The sequence below is a fragment of the Triturus cristatus genome, chromosome 10, assembly GCF_964204655.1.
Source record: "Triturus cristatus chromosome 10, aTriCri1.1, whole genome shotgun sequence".
In the NCBI taxonomy this organism is placed as follows: domain Eukaryota; kingdom Metazoa; phylum Chordata; class Amphibia; order Caudata; family Salamandridae; genus Triturus; species Triturus cristatus.
Window position 1 is genome coordinate 480,466,210 of NC_140593.1, and position 26,027 is coordinate 480,492,236.

At 43.8% G+C, this 26,027-nt stretch overlaps 1 pseudogene; it reads left to right on the forward strand.

The window, feature by feature from the left end:
- LOC146789632 (GDP-L-fucose synthase-like) overlaps positions 1–26,027 on the forward strand; it is an 86,704-nt pseudogene that overhangs the window by 30,268 nt on the left and 30,409 nt on the right.

Consider the following 26,027-nt stretch of genomic DNA (forward strand, 5'->3'; position numbering starts at 1 on the left):
TGCTTAGGTTGCAATAAAATAAACAATTGTAAATATAATTCCAATTAATACCTAAGCGGTTACTAATTAACATTTTGCCTGGGCGTTCTTGTTGTGCAAAGAGCAGCAAAGCTCAGCAAAGAAACGCGCAGTTGTGCGTTGCTCTCCATTAAACAGTGCTGCAGGTGCAGCGTACCATTGCGCAGCACTGCACGAGCACTCACACACTGCTTGTATGGGTTTTTCGCCGTTGGGCAGCGCAGCAGGTCCTGCTGCTGCGCTGCCCTACGGCAAAAGAAAAGGGCAGGAATCTCCCGTATCTATTAGATACAGTGTATTCCTGTCCTTTTCCTCTGTGCTGGCGCATAATGGGCTGTAATCCGCCAACGCAGGCACCTTTGCACCAAGGTGGAACGGTGCCTGCGTTGCGGGAATTATTATTTTTGTTATCAGGAAGGGAAACCTTCCAGCACAAAAACAATCACAAGAGACTTTTTCCTCTCTCTATGTGTGTGAATGCAGCACACAAAGAGGAAAAACAGGGAGAAACAAAGATATGTCTCCTTGTTATTCCTCCCTTACGCCTCCCCTGGGGAGGCATACGTTTTTGGCGCTGCCTCAGACTTACAATTACTGGTAAATCTGGGGCAGCATCAAAAAGCCATGGATGTTGCTGGGAACGTCCGCAGCAGCACCCATGGAACACCCCTTTCACACAGTTTTCTGTGTGAAAGGGGCACATATTTCTAAGGTCATTAAAAAGCTACGTAATGTGGCTTTATGCGGCCTTATAAAATATACCAATAAAAAGTGACTTTCCGATGGCGCAATAGTGCCAGTAGGGCATCATAAAGGAGGCCCATTGTCCGGTCCACTGGTAGCCCTCAACATTTTGAATAGGTTCAGGCAACAAGGCTGAGATTGCACACAGCCTGATGTACAGGAATTCACAACGTTTTAAAGGGGTTGATACCTGTGTACCTGTCTACAGCACAGTTACATAGGCTTTGGCAAGGTTGTTCCACATAACACTGGCCTACTAGATTACTGCAATTTCACAATACATGGAAAAACAAAGAATGAATGAAAACAGGTTTCAGAGAGACTGCAGCAGGATTTTGAGGGTACTGACATGGAATATATATCTCCTCAGGGAGAATGGTGTCACAACTTGCATATTCATTCATTCATCCACCTATGCATTCCTCTCAGTGATTTAGGCCTGTTTTCCAGACATCAGTCTGTAACCTACATGCTACTCATGCCTTAGCCTTTCATGTTCTATAAGTGATGAAAGCTTGTAGAACTCTGCAATGCTGGATCTCTTCTGAAGAAATGAATGATTGCATTTATTGCTTCCACAAGAGAGGGAAGCATGCTTTGCTGTCCTTATTCCATAAGGAACTAAAACGTGCACTCCTGTTGCCTGATTGGTAACTGCTTGTGCGACAATACCTGTACTTGTCCTCCGAAGGAGGGATGCTTCTACTATTTCTGCCGAAGGTGTAGCTGTTCTCTGACAAGGAGTGTTTCCACTGCTGTTCCCCATCTTATAAAAAAAAACAAAGGATAATTTGAATGTCCTTGCACTACATGCACGGGCCAATAAGAGGTTTTTATTGGACCCAGGGCAAAACTGATTGTGGGCACTAACCGAAGAGATCCTGTTTTTTTCAATCACGGATTCCCAGCTTCACCAAACTGTGTGACCCGGGGCCATTACTTTTCTTCCCTCTGCTTCCCTTTCAGTGATCACCGCATGTGAGACAACTTCAAATAATTTATTTCAGGATGCACACTGTACAAACTCCTCTCTTGTATATGGTTTAATAGACCATAATGTTGCTCCATCTTTGACAACGGTAAAGACCTGGCATCAGAGGCAGAAATCAGTTGACTTGCCTCTTGGGTAGCTAACGAAATTGTAATCAGGGCAGAAGCGGAAAGAATGTGATATCCTTTCAGGATCTGAATTGCATAATGTGTAATCAGAAACCCTGGTTTCAAACCCAGTTTCCAAGCTTGAGACCCTGAGCAATTACTTTTCTCAACTGTACCTCCTTTTCCATTATCACCACATTTGAGAGCACCTTGAAATAGTTTGGGATGGTTTGTGTATGGTTTGATAGCCAATACTTTTGCTCCATCTATAAAAATAAAAGGCCTAAATAGGGTGAACAAAGACAACTGGCTTGCCTCTTGAGTCATTAATATAATTGTCACAGCAGAAAGGACACACAGAGCAGCCATATAATCTAAGGCTGCTAAAGTGAAACAATACAAAATACACTTTTTTTCGGTCTGTTTCATAGTGCAGCCTGTGATAAAATAGCTCAACCTGGAAAAGATGCTCTTACTGACAACCTTGCCAAAAGCTTGTTGTGAGGCCTGCCCCATTGCCCACCCCCCTTCAGAGGCTGGTGAACATGCTATTAGAAGCATGAATGGTTTCACAATATTTGATGTGAGCTACTTATATTCCTGTGGAATACTCCTTACCCCAAAGAACCAAAACAAGCAGATGGAAAGGAGAAGTAGGGTCTGTTGCTCAGCCCTCCGGTTTTTAATCATGTGGTAGAGAGACACCAATAAAAGAACATTATCAGGTCATCTCCATAAAACTTTAATATAGTTCTGAGACAAAGGGAGTACATAAATGTCGACATAAGAGACATAACCGCACCCAAGCTAGGGAAACCATAACTAGGAGTCCGTACAGCCAGTGGACACTAGTACTCTTGAATGCGTCTGTTGGACCTGGCCTTTTCTGCACGGTCACTTCCAAACATTTTGCCTTCCTTCTCCCATTTTTATGACATCATTTTTTTGCATTGCAGCTGTCCATGTTGTATCTTTATCGTGTTGCGAAGCTCAGTATAAAACTTTACACTTAAACTAAGAAAAAAAACGATCCACGTTGCTAATGCTTTTTTTCAATGCATGATATGAATGAAAGCGTGAACCCGCACAAAATATGTGAAGGGTACTTTTGGTTTCATGAATAAAAGAAGCAGTTTTTGAAATGGAGTAGGTAATTTTGTACATTTCTAAAAGATAGTCAACAAGTGGTTCCATGTCATGTGTAACACCCCCAGCCAATTCTGGCATTTTAGCCAACAACACTTTGAATGCTGGAGTTTGGATTTCATAATACATCTGTCAAAAGCAAAACTTTACCATACTGCTGGCTGACAAAAACAAATATATGACGGTATCCAGTCTCTTTTGTTATAATAAAACGGTTATTAAGCAAAACTTTAACATACTGTTGGGAAAAAAAAAAAACATAGACGATGGTATCCTATGTTGTAGTGCCAAAGCTCAGAGTAGTGAAATGCAAAATAAATCTTAGAGGACATATTATCAAGGACGCCATTAAAATTATCGCCGCTTTAGCGGCAGAAAATTGCCGCTAAAGCGGCGATAATGGGCTTGATAATATGCCCTTGAGAATTCCAATAGAAGCCCATTTTGACACCGGAACATGGGCTTCTATTGGAATTCCATAGAGCATATTATCAAGCCCATTATCGCCGCTTTAGCTGCAGTTTTCTGCCGCTAAAGCGTCTATAATTTTAACACGGTTTCTTGATAATATGCCCCTCAGTCTCTGGCTTCCTCCCTTTTTTTTTTTTTGACATACCTGGTTTAGACAGCCCAGTGCAAAGATTGCCTTTGAGATACAAATGTCAGTTACTGCTATTGGGCAAACAGTAACACTGCTTGGAAAACCAGCTTGCTAATGGGACTGACTTACCAATACTCTGCGAGCATGAGCAAGTTAGCCAAGTGTGATTTTATGTTTTTAGTTTTATATAGTGCAAACTTGACAGGAAGGTATTGGAGCGTTTACAGGAGCATCACTTACATTACACAAGGTCACATTACATCTATGTTTTAGGCGCAGAGAGATTAGGTGATTGCCCAGAATCACAGGATGTTGAACTGACACAGAGCCACAAGCCTGGTTCCCCAGTTCCAAAGTCATCCAATGGTGTAACATAAGCCCTCCCAGCCCCTGTGGTATGGGGGTCCTGAATTCCAGCCCCCCCACAACAAAAGTGGTAGGTGATGAGAACGAGAGGGGGGGTCCCCTCTGTGTACCTTGCAGTGCCCCCCCCCTCAAGTTTTGTCACGCTATTGAAGTCGGCAGATAAGACAATAACACCACATCCTCTGACTGCCACAAAAAAGTGCCGCAAGGCTGCACGTGCTGGTCCACAAGGGCCACAAGTGGTCTGTGCCACAGAATCAATAAGGAATACACCAGGCCCAAAGAGAAAGAGAAGTCATTGTGTTTGTGTATGACATTTACAGTAAGAGCAATTTTGACAAATTCAACCACAAATTGTTGCACTAGCATTATTATGAAAACATACTTTACTTCTAAGTATTAAAATTCCTTTTAAACACATTTTCACACATTACAAAAAAATATTAGTTAAAAAATATTGACAAAGCCCTTTTATCAAACTTGAGCAATACCCCATTCATATTTCTATTTAGAGTAGTGGTAGGTGATATTCCTGCCACTTCGGAGCACAATGATTCTGATAGGGTGAATTTGGGGTGGTAGAAATTTTGTTAATGGTGCAATTTAGTTTCTGGTCAGCAAACCTGTATTTCTGACATTTGATAATACCTAGGTTTCTCTCAAATAAGAAGTGAGGATGTGAAGTAAGGGTAGTCAGCAAACAGCAAGAGTGGGGATAGAGTTTAAAGTTAATTTCTGATTTGAGGTAGATATTGGCTATGCTGTGGTTGCATGCATGTTGCATAAAATGGTCTGCTGTAAATGAGGGTGGCTGGTCAAGGTATGCAGGTCACTTGTCAGTTCTGTGTCACTGGCAATAAGTCACATTTGCATCTGCACAAAGTAAACTGAAAATTAATATTCAACTATTATTACATAAATACCTTGATATTGTATTAGCATACAATCATAATAGAGGCCATAACCTAGCATCATTTCTGTAAAGACTCACAGGTAAAGTAGCAATGTACATCATGTCAATATTGCAGGAAATAAGTTGAAAGAATTAAAGTGCTCAGGAACCGCCTTATTTCCTCTTCCCGGTTCGCTGATAAGACTCTGAAGCTTACTATGGACTCCATCCACTCATAAAACACATTGAACTCTTACCTCAGGATTTGCTTGTGTACGAAACACGCGTTAGTCTGGAACAAGACTAAGTTCCAGGTCGATTTTACACCAGGATGTGGGATCCTTCTCCATAATCTTTACATTTTTCATAGTGACCTGTTATATGTTTTAACCTAGGACCTAGCTGTTGGTGAACACCGTTCGCCCATCATTGTTGTTGCAATTTGAGTTTGGTACTACTAAACACTGTGTGGATATACAACTTCCAAGGGTTTTGCATCAGACACCATTTGACTTCATCTGGATTCCCTTACATGCAATTTGTCGCTGCCTGCCCATACCAATTTAAGCCTTCCAAAAGTCACTGTGTGATGAAACACGTGTTGGCTGCTTACGAAGAAAAGAACTTGAATGTACAGAAGAACACACGATCTCTTACATCTACAATAAAGTGAACCTAAGTTCAAAATAAGTCCTTATTGTTTGTAATCTTGTACTTCTGTTTGAGTGCTTTGGTTTATTTGCAACCACCAACAGGGTTGTTAAAAGAAAGCTGTAGCAATCTACCGACTACATACTGTCTCACTCCTTGCCTTTTTCTGCACCATGATTTTGAATTAATTTCTGGCTGAGACCTGTATGAGTACCACATTGATCCTGCACCTCTTTTGAATTACGATATCTTCCATCAGGCGCACATCGCTTTGGTAAGAGTACGGACTAACATGGGTCAATCCTCATGGTGTTTAATATGCATCTCCCTCTAGCTTCAAAAGCTTTACTGCCAAAGATGCAGAGACGTATGAGTACAAGCATACATGGGAGGGCCACAGGCAAATATAGTGGACAACATCTTGCACTAATTAACTTGCAATCTCATAACTTCCTGTCAGCAAATGTTTTTAAAAATCTCAAATCTATATGAAATTCTTGGTTTAAACAATAAATTAAGTCCTACCTGCGGTCAGCATCTGTGTTCGAATGGTCTGGCTTTCACGAATGAGCTCAGGAATGATTTATATACAGGTGGGCGCTCCAATGGATGGTCTCATCTTTTCATTGGCCCATGAAGAACTATTAGTCATCAACACCAAGGTGTTGTTCTTTTGTCTTTATCAGGTCAAATACATGTTTGAAGGCTGGTATTTCCCCATGGAGTTCTTTTATCTTCTGTGCCTACAAAAATAAATACCATTTGAAGTGCAAGCTGTATGAAAGCAAAGTGCAGGGGAACTCTTTTCCATGTCAAATTCCCTCCATGTTTGGGTATTAAACAGTCATGTGCAGCGTTTACATAAGTGAATATAACTACAGCTGGAACGTGGAGAGGTGAGTTTGTTGTAAAGTGGACGTTGGTTTAAGGACAACTTACCAATCGTTTTCAATAGGCCTACGAAATTCACAAGTAGAACAAAGTTTTCCTTTCTATGCCTTCTAGGTGTTTGACTCTGACTTTGTAACAGTTCTGGCCTGCTCCTCATGGGAACAGTCCAGACCGAACTAAGCAGGCCAGGTACTCCCTGGACCAGAAACAAGCATCCTGTGGCCGGTTTCGGGATATCACCCCTCATCTGCCAGGCTAGCTTAAATGTAGTGGCAAAGCGGGCAAGGGACCCACATCTGGGCATACCCTTGGCCACCGGGGGAAAATATAGCCAACACAGCAAGATGATGGACACAGAGTGCTGAAACCTTTCAATCACACACTCCCAGTCCAGAGATCTGGGTTTAATCCATTGTCCTTTTGCTCACTATTTCACTCCAATTTGGACCCAGTCATATTCAAATCATTTTCAAATCAGTCTTGACCCTGCTCCACATGGGCTCAGTCCTGCCCGAACTGCCAGGCCAAGTCCTCCTTGAACTAGAAACAAGCATCCTGGTACCGGTTTTGGGGTTTCCCCCCTCATCAGCAGGGTAGATTGAATCCAGTGGCACAGCGAGCAAGGGACCAACATCTGGGCATACCCTTGGCCACGTAAGGCGAACATAGCAAACACAACAAGATGATGGACGGAGTGCTGAAACCTTTCAATCGCTCACCCCCAGTAAAGAGATCTGGGTTTAAGCCATCCATATTTTATTTTTCACTATGTTTGGACTTAGCCATATGCAAATCAGTCTTGACCCTGCTGCTCTTGGGAACAGTCCAGCTCGAAGGACGTATATTATCACAATGTGACAGCATGACAGAACACATGCACATAGTTGTCCTTTTTATCAAAAGATTATTGCTGGCAGAGCAGAATTACACCGTTGCTGAATGAGAGCTATTGGCCATTAAATTGTGCTTTCAAGAATGGCAATACTACCTTTGGCCCTGCACACAACATATTAAGGTTGATTGCCTATCTAGATGGGGTTACACATTGGGTCACTCTAGGACAGACACCACAGAACATTGTAAGCTCAAAGCACATCGTAGGTCTCTGCGACCAAGAGTCCTTAGGCAGAGTATGAGTCAAGAAGAAATTGACTCCTGGGTGACTGGAGAGGATAATCCTGCGCACAATGAGCTTCCTTATCATGGTACCACCCACCTTATATGTCTCCACGAAAGAATTAGGAGAGGAAATCTTAACCTGGTGTCATTGCACTCTATTAGTAGGCCATCCAGAAATCCAAAAGATCTTAGCAAACTGTCAGCAATGGGTTTGTTGACCTAGTTTGTCCTGGGATTTGCATAACTACATTCAGACCTGCATAATAGGTTCTCAAAGCAAGGCATCCCAATCCGCCTCTTCAGGCTACATACAAGCCTTAGCAGTGCCCTCACATCTTCGGCATATCATAAGAATGAACTTTATTACTGAACTGAACAACACCAATGTCTATGCTACCATTTGGGTGGTGGTAGATCTTTTTTCCAAAATGGTCCATTTTATTGGCCTAGAAGAAATACCCACTTCCAAGATCCTTGCAATGCTGTTTATTCAACAAATCATGCAGTTGCACGGACTCCCCTCGGTCATCATTTCCGAAGGGGGATTGCAGTTCATTTCTCAATTTTGGTGCAGTCTTTGCACATCATTGAAATTGATGTTCAACTCTCATCATAACCAATCAGCATTTTTAGAGCGCAGCACTGTCACTCCTGGGGGTATCTGGGCCCTGGGGTGTGAGGTCTCCATCGAGAAGCTAGGTCTTGAAGAAATGGCAGGGAGAAGGAAGAAACTAGCAGAAAAAGGCAAAACAGAGGGCAGATAAATTAGTGAGTATAAAAGGCAAAGCAGAGGGCAGAAAAAAGAGCAGGAAAGGCAAAAAAGAGGGCAGAAAAATGGGCAGAAAATGCAAAACAGAGGGCAGAAAAACTAGCAGAAAAGGCAAAACAGAGGAGAAGAGGGTGGAAAAACGAGGGGAAAAGGCCAAACAGATGACAGAAAAATTAGCAGAAGAAGGCAAACTGAGAGCAGAAAAACGAGCAGTAAAGGCCAAGCTGAAGAGGGTAAAACAGAAGGCAGAAAAACGAGCAAAAAATGCAAAACAAGGGGCAGAAAAATGAGCAGAATAAAGCAAAATGGAGGGCAGAACAAAATACAGAAAAAGGCCAAACAGAGCATAAGAGGGTAAACCAGAGGGCGAACAACGAACAGAAAGGCAAAATGGAGAGCAGAAAACAAGCAGAAAAGGCAAAACAGAAGAAGAAGTGAGCAGAGGAGGCGCAAATAGAGAGGCAGCAGAGGGTAGCAGACTGCGGGCAAGTTGGATAGGAGAACTGTCACAGGGGGAGCTTGCATGAGAACCTGCTCAATGAGTTTGCACTGTGGCCTCCATTAAGGTGGCCCTGGGGGAGGGTGGGGAAACTAGAATAGAGCAAACCAGAGGGCAGAAACGGAGCGGAAAAGGGCAAAATGGAGAGTTGAAGACTGAGCAGAAAAGGGCAAAACAGAGGGTAGAAAAACAAGCGGAAAAGGCAAAACAGAGGTAGAAGTGAGCAGAGGGAGCGAAAACAGAGGGCAGCAGATAAACAGGCAGCCGAGGGTAGCGAACTGCGGTCAGGTTGGACAGGATGGCTGTTGCAGGGGGAGATGGCATGAGAACCTGCTCAATGAGTTTGTGCTGTGGCCATTTAGTAGGTCCTGGGGGAGGGTGGGGTGCTGCGTGGTGGGAGAAGAAAAACGTCATGAAGAGGGAAGAAACAAGCAGAAAAAGGCAAAGGAGAGGGCAGAAAACTAGCAGAAAAGGCAAAACACCTGCCTATCAAGCACAAACTGATAGGCAGATGGAGTGGGTAAACAAGGTTTTGGAACAGACACTGCAATGACTGTTGACCTCTACTCCTAAGGGTTGGGAATCCTTGTTACCCTTTGCTGAGTTTGTTTACAATACCTCACAGAATTCCGCCACTGGGATTTCTCCCTTTTATTGTTTAACTAGTACTCATCCACGTGTGTTGCCCAAAAACTTTGTAAGGCATTCCGAAAATGTACTTGCCATACACGACTTTGTGAAAAATCTGTCTGATTCAGAACAGCAGGTGTTATCACACTTACATCAGGCTAAGTTCAGTATGGCAATGAGGGATAAAAAAGTTGATTTCATGTGTATAAGGAGTATTGGACCTATATTATGTTAGCATGATGCATCTGGATGTACGTCGTTACAACGCACACTTCTACAACGCATGCACTTACAACGCATTTTTTACAACGCAACATCCACTACAACGCATGCCATTACATCGCAGGACACTACAACGCATTTTTAAAAACTACCTTTACAACGCATTCCATTACATCGCATACTACCTTTACAACGCATACCATTACAACGCATAATATTACATTGCATTTAAGGTAAGTATTGGATAGTATAGGGGTAAAAATTACTAATCTTACTCCAGGGGGTGCAACAGTAGGGTAAGTGTTGGATAGTATAGGGGTAAAAATTACTATTCTAACTCCAGGGGGTGCAACAGTAGGGTAAGTGTTGGATAGTATAGGGGTAAAAATTACTATTCTTACTCCAGGGGGTGCAACAGTAGGGTAAGTGTTGGATAGTATAGGGGTAAAAATTACTATTCTAACTCCAGGGGGTGCAACAGTAGGGCAAGTGTTGGATAGTATAGGGGTAAAAATTACTATTCTAACTCCAGGGGGTGCAACAGTAGGGAAAGTGTTGGATAGTATAGGGGTAAAAATTACTATTCTAACTCCAGGGGGTGCAACAGTAGGGTAAGTGTTGGATAGTATAGGGGTAAAAATTACTATTCTAACTCCAGGGGGTGCAACAGTAGGGAAAGTGTTGGATAGTATAGGGGTAAAAATTACTATTCTAACTCCAGGGGGTGCAACAGTAGGGCAAGTGTTGGATAGTATAGGGGTAAAAATTACTATTCTAACTCCAGGGGGTGCAACAGTAGGGTAAGTGTTGGATAGTATAGGGGTAAAAATTACTATTCTAACTCCAGGGGGTGCAACAGTAGGGTAAGTGTTGGATAGTATAGGGGTAAAAATTACTATTCTAACTCCAGGGGGTGCAACAGTAGGGTAAGTGTTGGATAGTGTAGGGGTTTTAATATAATATTATGCGTTGTAATGGTATGCGTTGTAAAGGTAGTATGCGATGTAATGGAATGCGTTGTAAAGGTAGTTTTTAAAAATGCGTTGTAGTGTCCTGCGATGTAATGGCATGCATTGTAGTGGATGTTGCGTTGTAAAAAATGCGTTGTAAGTGTAGTGCGTTGTAAAAGTTGCGTTGTAAAGGTTGTTCCCCGATGCGTATACTCCCTGTTTGATATATATATGCTTTTGCTTGGAGGAAACTCGTTTATTTCCTCCCTGTATGTCTATTGTTAAAAGAGTAGTCTGAGAACCATACAGACGCCATCTTCTGAACATATGCTTGAGCCCGGGCCATGATCTCATGTTGATCACGTGCAATTGTCAGGCCCCAGTTCATTTGAGTTACTGGTAGCAGCTGAAAGTAGGCTGTTTTACTTTTAATGTTCTAAGACTAAAGGTCGCATCTGGCTTTGGGGGCGATAAGTGCATTCCTGGAGGCGCCGTGTCTTCACTCCCAGGCACCAAGACGAAAGGGAGTCACCCCTTCTGACCTCATCAGTAATAGATAGTCAAACCTTTGTACTGATCTGATGTGTGCCATATATGGTCCTTTCCTGGAGCTCGAGGGCCAACTGGTGTTTTTCCTTTCACAGTGATTGTATGTATTGAACCGAAAAGTATATAACCTCATGTTTGAATACGAGCCAACAGTCTTCTCAGCGCACCTGATGGGTGAGGTTCGGAGAGGCTCCTCTATAGAGTATTTTGTCTAATAAACGATTGAACCTTATTCACTGCCAACTGACGGATTATTTGGTAATGGTGTTGGGACTATTGGTAGGTACAGTCCTTTAGTTTATTTTTATGGTACATCAGTTGGCGACTCCGACGGGACTCCGTGATTGGGTCGTCCTCCTCGTAAACGGGTGGTAAGGACAAGGGGTAATTCTGGTCAAGCGGGTGGACGGAAAAAGAATCCTTTGCAATTTAGACATTTTTGGTATGAGCTTACTCCGCTCTCACGATCAGATTATCCCCAGCTGCCAGTGACCCTTCACCGGAGTCCTACGGGCGTAACCCAGGAGCTGACCGTGTTGGTCTTCAGGAGTTGGCAGTGGAGAACACGCTATTGTACCTGTGTGCACCAGGTGAGTGGAATTGTTTTGATTTTTTTGGCATGCACTGTCGAGCAGTGCTTTTGAAGCAGGTAACTGTGTAAGTATTTGGTGGTCAGTGTACCACAGAGAATCTTGGGGGTCTGACGGGGCAGCATTGTGGTGGCTGCACGTATAGATGTTCCACGGACCTTTTGTGAATAATAGAGATGCCGATCGGACGCCCGGTGTGGCATGTGTGGTGCGCACCCGGCCGGACTGCTCTCGAAAAGCCTATTGCTGTACCTGGGTAGCCTTGGGAACACATCTGAAGCGGTGCTAATGAAGCGGGCTTAGTCAGAATAGTCCCAAGAGTGAACCAGGAAGGCTGCGGGATGATCTGTAGCTCAGTCTGTGGTTATACCTGTCTGACGGTCTCTTGGTAGTTTTTGGACTGCTTGATTTTGGTATCTGTCGGTCTTGGAATCTGAATTTGATTGATTCTCCATGAACAGCAGATGACTGGCTCTGTTCTTTGTTTGAAAAGACGTCATTTTTGAATAGTTTTGTATGTATATATATATTATTGTCTTGTGTATGTTCGGAAGAGCGTGAGGTGGTACGTTTTGTGAATGTTTGAACATGGCCATGTTTGGAAGTTTATTTGTATGATTAAATGAGGAACGCGTGACGACAATAACCATGCCGTGTTTTAGCAAATTGAGTTGTTTTAGATGTCGTTGCCGCCCTAATGATACGCGTTTGGCTGAAAGTCAACCTGCCCCGTCTAAGGGCAGCCCAAGTTATGATATGTATGTAAAGCATGGTATTACACCTCTCCTGTTTAATACACTATGGCATAAATATACTAAAGATAATGTGGAATTGCAATGGCCTTTGACCGGGTCTTTTGATGAAAAAAAAACAAAATCCTGCAGGATCGATTATTTTCTAAACGAAGTCGACAGTCAATGTTTAACTCCCTAAACTTGTGGCAGAAGGAAGCAAAGCGTAGACGTATGCAGGAGGAGAAAGTATGTAGGATGAGGGGAAATCAGATGATTACGCAGAAAGCTTTAGCTTATGATAAAGCATGAACTGAACAAGGGATTGATTGTGCAGACAGACAATTCAGATTGCAAGTGGATAAGACCTATGTGGCTAGGACTGAAGCGGAAGATGAGATAGAGGATTTATTGGATACTCGTCCATCTCCACCTTATGCTCCGCAGCGTATATATCCCGTTGTTCCCCCGACTCTAGTACAGGCCCCTTCTGCTTCCACCCCTGTTGATTCCTCTTCCCTTGCCTCTCCGGGAACGTCCTCTGTTTTGTCTCCCTCAGTGTCTGAGACGGCTACCTTATGGCCTGTTACACTGCCGTCTTCTGTTATGTCCACAGTTGTATTGTCTCCCCCCACCCCTGTGTGGGCTTCCCTTTCTGCGAGCACGACCCCATCTCCAGCTGTTTCGACTCCATTTCGTGTTCCGGGGAATTTCGACACACGGAAGTTGTTTACCCGTTCGGCTGTAGGCCCGAATGAGAAACAGATGATTGAGGATCCCAGTGGATGTGACAGCCTATTTACACTATAACTGATGTATGGAACACGCCTCGAGACTATGAGCCCGTTATGCAGCAACATGCTTTGAAACATATGGCGGCACGTATTATTACTCTCTGGGAACAGTGTTTTCCAGTAGGGATGGCCCCCCAAGTGATGTATGACATCCGGGTTAGGGCTCATAAGTCTGAACTTAGCCCAGATGAAGTGTATAGAAATGTGGAGGTTTTATTAAATTATAGAGCACGGATGCATTAAAGGTGTTTCTCGTGGGACACTCAACATCCTATGCGAGAAGTTCATCCTATCCTTCATCCTGAAATACCGGAACTAAAGGATGACCATGGTGTGGTGACTAGACCTCACGTAGAGGCCCGAGTGCAAGAGCAATGGGTTTATACCCCCTGGGAGAGGAGTGAAGTCCTCTCGCTAAAATCACAATTACCCGACCCCCGTAAAAATCCCACGGCTGATTATAAAGAACTCACAGACGCAGCCTCTTCGGCCGTCATGACCTTAGCTGACATAGAGCTATTTTTTGCATTGTTAGTTCCTGTTGACGTATGGCGTCAGGTGCATGATCAGGACCATGCTCAAGAATTAGGCGGAACATGGAAGCAGATAAAAGATTGGGACAAGGATCGTAAGCCTGGGGATAAGCCAAAACCTGAAGTATTGGCATTACCTGGCCGTATTATCACTTACATGCATTCCTTAATTCTGCCTCATAAGGTGGATTGGGACAAATTGACCGCATGTAAACACAAGAAAGATGAAAGTGTTTCTGATTTTTTCACTAGATTTGAGGGCGTATTCATTGATTTTAGTGGACAGGATTTGTCGTTGGAAGGCGGTATACGATTATTTGTTAATCGTTTTGTGACCAATTTGCTACCAGAAGTCTCTGCACGGCTACAAGCCGCTGAAAGTACCTGGACCACTTCTATGCTCTCACTAATATTGCGTATGGCCCAATATTACGAACATAGAGAAAATGAGAGTAAGGATAAAACGGAAAAGAAAACGAAGGATCTTACAACACGGGTGTTGTTGCAACAAGTTGCTCAAGGGCGAGGCAGAGAGAGAGGCGGTAGAGGGTTCGTCCCGAGGTGGGCGGGAACTGGACGAGGCAGAGGGCCGGCTGTTGTTTTGGGAATAAATCAGTGTGCTTATTGGAAGGAGGAAGGGCATTGGCGATCTCAGTGTCCGTTGTTGCTAGCCCAGGATGGGGCTATGAGAAGTAGAGGAAGAGGTCGGGGAAGTGTGGATCGCAGTGATATGCGACGAGAAGAGGCGACGCAAGTTGGACAAGAAAAGAACTATTTTGATAATCCAAGAAGTAGGCTTTATTATAATGAGGAGTGTGTAATGGACGCGACGAAGGGTATGCTTATACATAGGAAAGCCATGGACAGACTGAGGGCCAGGTGTCAGTACCCGTTGATCAGCAAGGACCTTATGTAGAGGCACAATTAATGGGGACATCTGAAAAGTTTTTAGTTGATACGGGTACAATGAATAGTTCTATTTCTCGTTCCCTGGTCCCAGGGGCTGCTCTGTCCGGGCACAATAATTTTTCGGTAGGATTCTCGGGTATTCTGGTGGTGAGCCCCATCTCCAAACCTATTCCTTTTACAATTGGTCCTGTTACGATAGACTCCCCGTTTCTTTTGACTTCCCATTGTGGCGAAAATTTGTTAGGCTTGGACTTGTTGAAGAAATTACATGCTAAGATTCATTGTTCACCTGATGGTATTTACTTGACTATCAATTCCCTTGGGAAGCATACTTTGCAGTGTTTCACTAAAAATGAACCCCTCCCTCCTGAGTTTGCTGCTATTCCAGCAACATTGTGGGCCACTGGTGACACGGATATAGGATTATTAACGATTCCGCGCGTTTCTATTACTTTGAAGCAAAATGCTCGGCTTCCTCGTATACCTCAGTACAAAATTTCTCCGGCTGGCGAGAAGGCTTTGCTCTCCATCATACACGATTTGGTAAAAAGGGGTGTGGTGGAAGAGACAGCTGCTAATGTGTGCAACAGCCCCATTTTGCCTATCTTAAAGAGAGCCCCTGTTGGAAGCGATCCTGATTATGCTGATACCTATCGTTTTGTGATTGATTTGCGCAAAATTAATAAAATAGTGGTGCCCCAATACCCTGTGGTTTCCGACATCACTACTATTCTCACTATGATGCCTCCTACTGCTAAATATTTCTCAGTGATTGATTTAAAGAAGGCTTTCTTTAGCATTCCGATTCATCCTGATAGCCGCCATATTTTTGGCTTCTGCGCTCCCCAGGGGTACACAGAGAGTCTTAGTATTTATAGTCAAGCTTTGAAAACATTGTTGGATGATTTGGTCTTGCCCCTGGTAAAGTGCTTTTGCAATACGTAGATGATTTGTTAGTGGCCTCTGATACCGAGGAAGGTTGTAAGAAGGGCACTGTACAATTATTGTCTCATTTGGCTGCTAATGGCAATAAAGTATCCCTTTCTAAATTTCAATATTGTCGACAGGAGGTGACCTATCTCGGTCATCTACTGTCGAAGGAGGGAAGGAGACTAACTCTGAGCGCGTGACTACTATTTTTAATATGCCTGTACCTCGTACTCAGCGTGATGTTCGTGCATTTCTCGGCATAACTACTTACTGTCGCCAATGGATCCCTAATTTTTCCCTTCTTACTAAACCTCTTCTGTACTTACCCACTAAAGATGTGCATGAACCTTTACCCTGGACTGATGCTTGTCAAGATGCTTTTGACTCATTGAAATCTGCGCTTTCCTCTGCACCTGTTCTTGGTACTCCTGACTACCGGAAACCTTTTGTGCTTTACGTACACGAGGTGTACGGTTGCTCGCTTTCTGTGTTAACACAAGGATTTGGTGGTAAGCCTATTTTTCGGCGGTGTTGGATAACATCGCCAGAGCACTCCCTAGCTGTTTAAGAGCTACTGCTGCGGTTGCAGTGGCTATTCGACAGTCGGAAGGGCTCGTTCTGAACACTGACTTCACGGTGATGGTACCGCACGCTGTGGATACATTATTGAACAAAACAAAGACCCAGCACCTTACGAGTGCGCGTCTTACCGGATACGAATTGACTTTGTTTGCTCCACACATTACGATTAAACGATGAGCTACCTTACTACCCCTCCCTTCGAGTGAAAAGAACAATGATGTTCATGATTGTATATTTTGGACTGAGGAAGAAACGAAGGGACGAGTAGACCTGACTGACACTCCTCTATCTGACCCTCAAGGGGAGTTGTACGTCGATGGCTCTTGTTTCAAGTTACCAGATGGCACGACAACTGCTGCATATGCGATAACTACTCTTCACACTATAGTTGAGGCTTCTCGAGTACCCTATCAGTCAGCACAGGCGGCTGAATTAGTGGCATTGAGTTAAGTGAACGACTGAGAGTAAATATTTACACCGACAGCCAGTATGCCTTTGGTGTGGCTCATAGTTTCGGCCGACTTTGGGCAGAAAGAGGTTTCCTTACTTCTCATGGTCAGCGAATACAGCATGGTCCCTTGATTTTGCGATTACTGACAGCATTGACGTTACCAGAAATAGTGGCTGTAGTAAAATGTAGTGAACACAAGGCAGTGGTTGATGCAGTGGGGGAGGGTAATGCCTTTGCCGATCAAGTAGCTAAGGAAACTGCGAAATCCAAATTGACCTCAATGTTTGTGACTAGCTCTGCTAGTTGGGTGGCTGAAACAGAGATGTTTGATAATACCATGGAGAGTGTCCGAGAAATACAGAAAGAAGCTACCCCTATTGAACTGGCTCACTGGAAAGAGCGAATTGGGAGATTAGATGCAGATGGTTGTTGGATTGATCTGACAGAAAAGCAGCAGTGGCTATTGCCTAATGCATTAGTGAATGCGGTGGTGACAATGGCACATGGTTCAGCTCATATTGGGGTGAAAGGTATTTGTGCATTATTAGATCCTGTATGGTACAATCCCAACATTTCTAGGACTGCTGCTCATTTAGTACAATATTGCATGGTTTGCCTACGACATAATCCAGGGGGCAGGGAGCCTGTTCTGAGTGGAAACTTTGCACCACCATCTTTGCCTTTTGAGGTGCTTCAAATGAATTATATCCAGCTGGAGCGCGTTAATAATTTGAAGTATGTTCTGGTCATGGTATGCGCTTTCAGTAAATGGGTGGAAGCCTACCCGACAAAAGAAAACACTGCTTTGGCAACGGCAAAGGCATTGGTAAAGGAGTATTTCCCTCGCTACGGATTGCCTCGTGTGATCTGGAGTGACAACGGATGGCATTTTAATGCAGAACTCATCACACATATATGTAATGGACTACAGATTAAGCAGAAATTCCATGCGGCTCGACACTCACAGTCCGCTGGGTTGATTGAGAAGTATAATGGGATATTAAAGCTCAAATTAGCTAAAATTCAAGAAGGTACTGGATTGAAGTGGCCAGATGCTCTGCCGCTGGCATTAATGTCAAAACGAGTTACCCCACATTCTCGCTCTGGTTTGTCTCCGTACGAGGTCATTTTTGGGTGCCCTGCTAATGTTTGGGGCGTCCTGAGACCCAGAACGTTTTGTGATATAGAGTATCCTATGCTGACAGACTATTTGTATGCTTTGACTAAAGATCTTTGTTCCATTCATCAACAGGTCTCAGCAGTTTTGCAGCCCCTGCCGGAGGGTCCAGGACATCGCTTGGAACCAGGACAGTGGGTTCTGGTCCGTAACTATCAGCGAAAATCCAGCTTGGATCCTCGTCGGTCTGAACCGTTCCAAGTCTTGTTGGCCACGCGGACGGCGGTAAAAGTGAACGGCAAGTGACACTGGATTCATGTGTCACATCTGAAAAAACTACCCCTCCCGCTTCCATATGATCAGCGAATCCAGTACGGGATTCTGACTCAGGAAAGTGAGCGAGTTCCTCGATTCATCCCTTTTTCAGACGCCCAGGTAATTGGAGAAGGGCAAGGAGAAGGTGCACCGGGCTCGGAAGGGGTGCTGTCATCAGCACAATTGATCGCCCCAGATTCTCTTGTTCCTACAGTTAACCCAGAGGCTCGCAGTACCCCTGTTTCACCGGATTTGTCATCCTCTGTTTTGTTCCCTGATCAGGAAGTGCTTGGCCATACTCGATACAATCTGCGGCCCAGAAAACAACACGGTACACCAGGTGAACATTGTAGGAGATAGGGAGAGACTTGAGTGATAGGGTACAGACCTGTGCTATGGATGTCTGTTAGATTCGCTTCTGGTGTACTGAGCGAGACACTGGACTGAACGCACTGAGAGGCTTGAACATTTGTTTGCTCTGTTCAGAAAGAAAGACTGAATTTCAGGTTAAAAGGGGCCCAGGTTGTGTTTTCTTCAAGGGTTGTGTGAGAACATAACTCCAACGTGAGATGTTTGTTTTGGTATTATCTGTGATGAACGATAGGAGCCTGCCTGTGAGGCTCTAAACGGACACAGGAAAGAAGTACCCTCTGGCAGGTTGGACTGCATTGCCCTAGTTTATTGTTGGACTTTTAGTTAGAATGTATCCCTTTGCTCGTTTTGTTCCTGAAGAGGAACGTCCTTTTGTACCACGCTATTTTCCTACACCTATGCCTGTTTTTTCTAGTTGGACCAATTGTGTTAAAATTGCATTTATAGCTACTATAGCAATATTGCTAATTTTATTACTGGTAGTATTCATATATCTAGAATTTCACCACCCTATGCATACTGTTTTAGGAACAACTACCCCACCTCCGGAACATGTGTTACATACTTTAGCCCCTCATAAGGAAAGGCATCAGCAGACCTATGTGAAAAATGCTTTCATTGAAATGCTTCATCAAGTACACAGTGCCACCAATACTACGAATTGTTGGGTTTGTGGTCTTTTACCATCTGTTATGCACAAGCACGACTTATTTATATCCCTACCTTTGTCTTATCTGGGAAGTTGCGAGGCTTGGTTCAAATTGCTTTCTATGATGTATATGCATTACACTGTGGACGCTCAAAGGTTTTCAGAGAGAGATTATGAAATGATTTTAGCATATATTGAGGTTCATCAAGGATTCAACCCCGATGGGAATAATGCAGAGGGAACCTTAGATCCGAATGCCTGTATGAATATGTATGTAACTCACGAAAATACCACTTGGTTGAAAAATGAAATTTTGGACTTTGTTGAATTCAATTTCACTCAATAGTTTCGACACTTTCAGGACCGTAATGTTACTGAAGATAGGGCTATTTCAGTGCCTGTATTAAACAGCACCTCTATGTTTTGTGTTTAAGGAGCAGGGTACATATCATTCGGAAAAAGCCGATGTAATTAAACTTATCAGTTGCGTACCTTTAGCATCCCTCCTTTGTTAACCCCTACTAATATATATTTTGTCTGTGGAGAAAGGGCCTATACTTGGCTTCCACAAGGTTGGAATGGACGTTGCACCTGTCCTTCCTGTACCCTCCAGTCTATATTGCCCCTTCTGATTATCACAAGGATCACCGACTAGATAAACGTAGCGTGCTTATTAGGAGTAATAAAAGAGTGATGGATACCACTGATATAGATCAGACCGATACTCAACTGCAGTATTTCACCGACATTATGAAGGGAGTGTTACCCTTTTGGGTGCCTATACTTACTAGCCAAGAAGTACTACGGTTATCTAGAGTAGTTGAAGGGGTAATTAACACTACTGCAGGAATACTGACCAATATAACAGTAGAGCTACAGGCGATCAGACTCGTTTCGCTTCAAAACCGTATGGTTTTAGACGTTATCTTGGCAGATCGAGGAGGAGCATGCCGTGTGATAGGCAGCTCTTGCTGACTTTATATTTCTGACTCCGCCCCCTCTGTTCATTTGGCTATACAGAAGCTACATCGTTTAGCTTCCAAGATACATGTAGAAACTGGTATGTGGTCTCTTTCTGGTTGGTTCTGGGGTTTGCTGTCCACTTGGGGATGGAAAATCTTGATGGTGCTGGCATGTATAGCCGGTATCATATTCACGTGTTGTGTTTGTGTACAATGTGGACCTGCATGTTGCTCTTATTGTGCGACAAAACTCACTTCCTCTGTGTCTGGTCCATCCCCAGCAGCGGTCAAAGCTCAGCTAGTTCAGCAGGAACTCAAAGACCTAATGCAGATTGATGAGGGAATATTTGAAGATTGAACTGCTTTAGTTAGCTACATCATGCTAAAAGGGCCGTTCTGAGGGATAAAAAAGTAGATTTCCCGTGTATAAGGAGTATCGGACCTATATTATGTTATCATGATGCATCTATGCGTATACTTCCTGTTTGAGATATATATGCTTTTGCTTGGAGGAAACTCGTTTATTTCCTCCCTGTATATCTATTGTAAAAAGAGTAGGCTGAGAACCATACAGACACCATCTTCTGAACATATGCTTGAGCCCGGGCCATGATCACGTGTTGATCACGTGCAATTGTCAGACCCCAGTTTATTTGAGTTACTGGTAGCAGCTGAAGGTAGGCTGTTTTACTTTTACTGTTCTAAGACTCAAGGTCGCATCTGGCTTTGGGGGCGATAAGCGCATTCCTGGAGGCTCCGTGTCTACACTCCCAGCCACCAAGACGAAAGGGAGTCACCCCTCCTGACCTCATCAGTAATAGATAGTCAAGCCTTTGTACTGATCTGATGTGTGCCATATATGGTCCTTTCCTGGAGCTCGAGGGCCAACTGGTATTTTTCCTTTCACAGTGATTGTATGTATTGAACCGAAAAGTATATAACCTCATGTTTGAATACGAGCCAACAGTCTTCTCGGCGCACCTGATGGGTGCGGTTCGGAGAGGCTCCTCTATAGAGTATATTGTCTAATAAATGATTGAACCTTCTTCAATGCCTACTGACTGATTATTTGGTAATGGTGTTGAGACTATTGGTAGGTATAGTCCTTTAGTTTATTTTTATGGTACATCAGCAAAAAATATTTATATACATCAACAACCACATCCAGACTACATGGTTAGAGATCAAGTTTGGCTGTCCACTAAACACATGCGATTACAGGAGCCATGTAAGCCAGAACTCAGATATTTGGGTCCCTTTTCTACTGAATGATTCATTAACCCAGCAGCTGTGAAATTAGTTTCCTGATGACTCACCAGTGTACCTAGTGTTTCATGTGCCCCTATTGAAGCCCTATTATAGCCAAACCCGTCCTGTTCACCCTCCCTCACCTATACCACTGGATGGTCATTTGGATTTTGAGGTATAGAGAATCCATGATTTTAAGCGTGAAAATGGATGCTTGTTGTACTCGGTGCTTGGAAAGTGTATGGTCCTGAAGAGCAGTCTTGGGAACCAGCCAGCAATGTTCATGCCCCTCGCCTGATTTATTCTTTCCATGCCTGTCACCCAGACAAACCACGCCGTGTGGGTTGTTCCTTGCAGGGGAAACTGCTACAACTCCTTCCTGTGCCTTCTCTGCCATGACCCCTTCCTGGGAACAAAGGACAAGGGAACCCTACTCACGCGGAGCCTGGGTAAGTAAATTAGTGAGGAAACAGTGGCTCCTGTGGAATGATAAAGAATTTTCTAATAAAGTGCTGCACAATGGCAATGTACATGGTTGGGGTGATGTCAGAAAAAAAGCTGGCTACAGACACCAAGGATACAGTCAATTTATGAATTTGTTTATATAGTAGGTAAGTAAGTTAAACAATATATACATTAAGTTTTAGAGTTGAAAATATTTTTTGTACAATAGACAATAATTAAAAAATAGGGAGAGGTGTCCCAGTGAGAAAACATTTGAACCTAAACTAATAGTGACATATTACGTGACATATATACAAGGTTTCAATTTTTTGGAACATTTCGGCGACCATGGGAAAATAAGGCAATGTGATCCACAACACTTTATACAATCATAAGTGCTGAGTTATAGTTTGCCTATGTTAACTGTCGACGGCATTTAGACCCTGTGTGAAATGTAGGGTCTCTTCAGGACCTAGAAGTAACGGGACACCTGAAGGGGGTCTGCACTGTCTAATGTGAAGAGCAGTGTCACCGTGAAATAAGTGAAGAAAAATAACTCACAGGGTACCCAGCCGGGCGCTCATGTGAGGGTAGTGATAGGCAGGCAGAGGAAATGGCAGAGCCGGGAAGACCTTGGCAGTAATGGAAGGACTGAGTATTCAGATATGTCAAGCGCCATGTGCGTTGATTAACGCTCTATGCGCAAGGGAGTAGAGGTGTGCCTTGATTCAGATAATGACTCAACGGGCTGCAGCTCCGTGTCAACAATTAGTGCAAGGGTTTAGCACTTGACAGATCTGAATACTCAGGGCCTCCATTACTGCAGAGGTCTTCCCGGCTCTGCCATTTCCTCTGCCTGCCTATCACTACCCTCACATGGGCGCCCGGCTGGGTACCCTGTTTTCTTCAATTATTTCACGGTGACACTGCTCTTCACATTAGACAGTGCAGACCCCCTTCAGGTGTCTCATTACTTCTAGGTCCTAAAGAGACCCTACATTTCACACAGGGTCGAAACACAGTTGACAGTTAACATAGGCGAACTATAACTCAGCACTTATGATTGTATAAAGTGTTGTGGATTACATCGCCTTATTTTCCCATGGTCGCCGAAATGTTCAAAAAAATTGAAACCTTGTACATATGTCACGTAATATGTCACTATTAGTTTAGGTTCAAATGTTTTGTCACTGGGACACCTCTCACTATTGTTTAATGATTGTCTATTGTACAAAAAATATTTTCAACTCTAAAACTGTATGTATATATTGTTTATCTTACTTACCTACTATATAAACAAATTTATAAATTGACTGTATCCTTGGTGTCTGTAGCCAGCTTTCTTTCTGACATCACCCCAACCCTGTACATTGCCATTGTGCATAACTTTATTAGAACATTCTTTATCATTCCACAGGAGCCACTGTTTCCTCACTAAATGACCCCTTCCTGAACACCCTATGTTGTGGTCTAGCGCGCAAGGCTCATGCTGTACTTTATGGTACGCTATGACACCATGACTGATGTTCCCCCAGACCCGTAATTCCATTGCGCTTGAATCTCAACAAGCGTCCTTCAGAACGTGTGAGCCAATGGATTATCTTGCACCTGCTGTTACTAGGGCCTTGATATGGTTTTCCATTGAATCCCTGCAAGCTTCCCCAGAATTCTGTGTGGCAATGGCAAGCCTTGCACCCACTGTTACTGGAGCCTTGGTGTTGTTTTCATTATGTACGTTTGAGCGAAAACAATACATTAGTTTCCTGTTATTTGGTTCCGGTCATCAAGTTGCATCTGCCCATTATCCAAGGTCAAAGTGAGTGTGCTAACACATGTTTTCTTCAAGATTCGAAAACCTCCCAGATAATCATGTGCCCCATGTACCACATGTGATCTAGCCTACATCTGTTGAGCCTTTGAGAAGTTATATAAATTCCGCTGAACCCCAAGCAGGGGCTTGGCCTCTCTCCCTGCATAACAAGCTTCACCCTTACCACTCACTGAAGAATCCTAACGGAACTGAGAAGAGCTCCAGCCTCCTTCACGTCTAAGTGAACTGGTGGTGCCTGTGACTCCAGCTCCCCTGACGTCTTCCTCCTCTCTCCTTTATGCACAGCTACTCAGAGTCCCCCCTTAAATCCCTGAGGCAAAGTCTCAAGATCTTCTTTGAACTTCAATCGAGTGGAAAAGCTAGGCTAAGTACTTGATATCAGGTTAGTGTGCACAACTCCTTCTGTAGTAGTATACAGGACCATGAGTCTGTGTCTTCAAAGACTATAGACTTTTCCTCCATGCCTGCTCGGTGATTTATATCAGCGCTTCTTGTGTGTTTATACTCCAAACCCTTCCTGCAACCTGGGCGCAAGAAATGTTATTGCACGAGGATTTAAGACTTTAGCTTTCTGTTTCTCTGATGAACAGTAGTGCCAAAAGAAAGCACTTCAGAGTCTTTGATGTATGCAGTATAAGTAACTTCAACCTGTGTTCTGAGTGTATCCTTGGGAGTGCAAGTAACTCCAACCTTTGTTCCCAGTTTATCCTTAGGAGTGCAGTAACTCCAAACTCCGTTCCGAGTTTATCCTGGGAGTGACACACTCCAATCTGTGATTTTGGTCATTCTGCTCTTATGTCGTGCTTCTGATGAAACCTGCAAGTGTAGGTACTGAAGTTAATGCATGGTCATTGCATGTAGAGACCTGTTAGTGTACCGATGGTAACTGACTCCTCTTGTAATATCCAGTGCATTGCGTCATCGCAAAACCATAGGTTCTGTGTGCAGTGCATAAATACCTCAGAAACGTAGAAGGTCTCAGAAGTGACAGATCCTGTTGCGCAGTTGTTACTTTGCGGGATATAACGACTAGTAGCAAGGGGAATGAACAAAGAAATGTTGCTTTATTGGTCTCCGTGTACTTTTGTTTTTTTTGTTTTGAAGAAACGAAAGAAAAACAGAAATGATTATCAGTTAATCTTTGGAGTAAATAAAGTCTTAATCTCAGATTTTTAGTCTTCTCTCTTTTCAGATCCTGGTGGAGTCTGCGACGTGGTTCCAGGATGCCCTCGGAGAAAGCAAAGAAGATGCCACGGTTGGAAACTCGCTTTCCAAGACAACTAGTAAAGAAAATAGTGTGAGGCTTTATAAAGAGCAAAGCACCCATACTCTGGTTTGCACCCCTCACTATCAGTGCTCAGAACAAAAGATAGGATAGCTATTGGTGTTGAGGTCCACGCACTGCAGCTTTATGCACGAAAGAAGCGAAAGTAAAAGAAGAGAGAAAAAAAATCCCACACCAGAGTAGGGAGGAGGTGATGATTCATGAAGCCCCAGAAGAGACTCTTGTTCGAATCCCCCTTCCTCCCTCCCACCTACCAAAGATTCAACCCCTTACCTGGCTTAGCCACGTTTCTCCTGAAACGTGGCAGGGCTGTACGCCTGTCATGGTACCCCGTTGCGAGGTGCTAGTCACATCGCATTGCCACAGGCTGTTTGTAAGTTGCGACCTCACATTCCTCAGCATTGCAGCAGCGTCCGTACCCCTTTCTGCAGACTTCTCAGAGGGAAAGTCGGACTTCCTGCTTGTGGTATTTCAGTGGTTAAAACCGCGGTGATTTTCTTCCCTCCAGATTTTGTTGAGGAAGTACGTGGGCTCCGGCTGAAGAATCTCACGGTCCTCACCAGTGTCCTCTGATCTCGCATCTCTAAACTTATTTGCCTCGATGTTTCCTTCCGGCAACAACCAGTCCTCTCGTTTCCTGGGTTTAAAAGGCTCTCCCTTCCTGCTGATTGGCTCTGGGTTAATTACGTGATCGGCGTCACCGATCCCGGCATCTTCGACACTGGAGTCTACCTTTCTTATAACTTCCTGCCCTTTCGAAGCATCGTCACGAGCGTCAGGCTGCACAGGGAAAAGATTGCATGCATGTGAGCTTAAAATATGCCAAAGAATGGGTTGTTCATCTTCAGCCTCTCCTCCCCTCCCCTTTCACAGCAGTGTCACACACCCGCTTGAGCAGATCCAATAGCATAAGTCGCTCTTTTCTTATTTTATCCCAACCCCCCGGGGCCCTACAAGATCTAAGGAGTTTGGTCCCTTCATCTTGTGCGGCACTGAGAGTCATGGAAGGTCAAGCATCTGCTCCAGTGTTGACTCTGCGAGTGGGACAAGGTGAGTGCATGACACAGTCACTGTGCACAGAAGAAATTCATGTAATTCCAAACAGAGAACTAAAATATGATGAAATCTTGAAAATGACA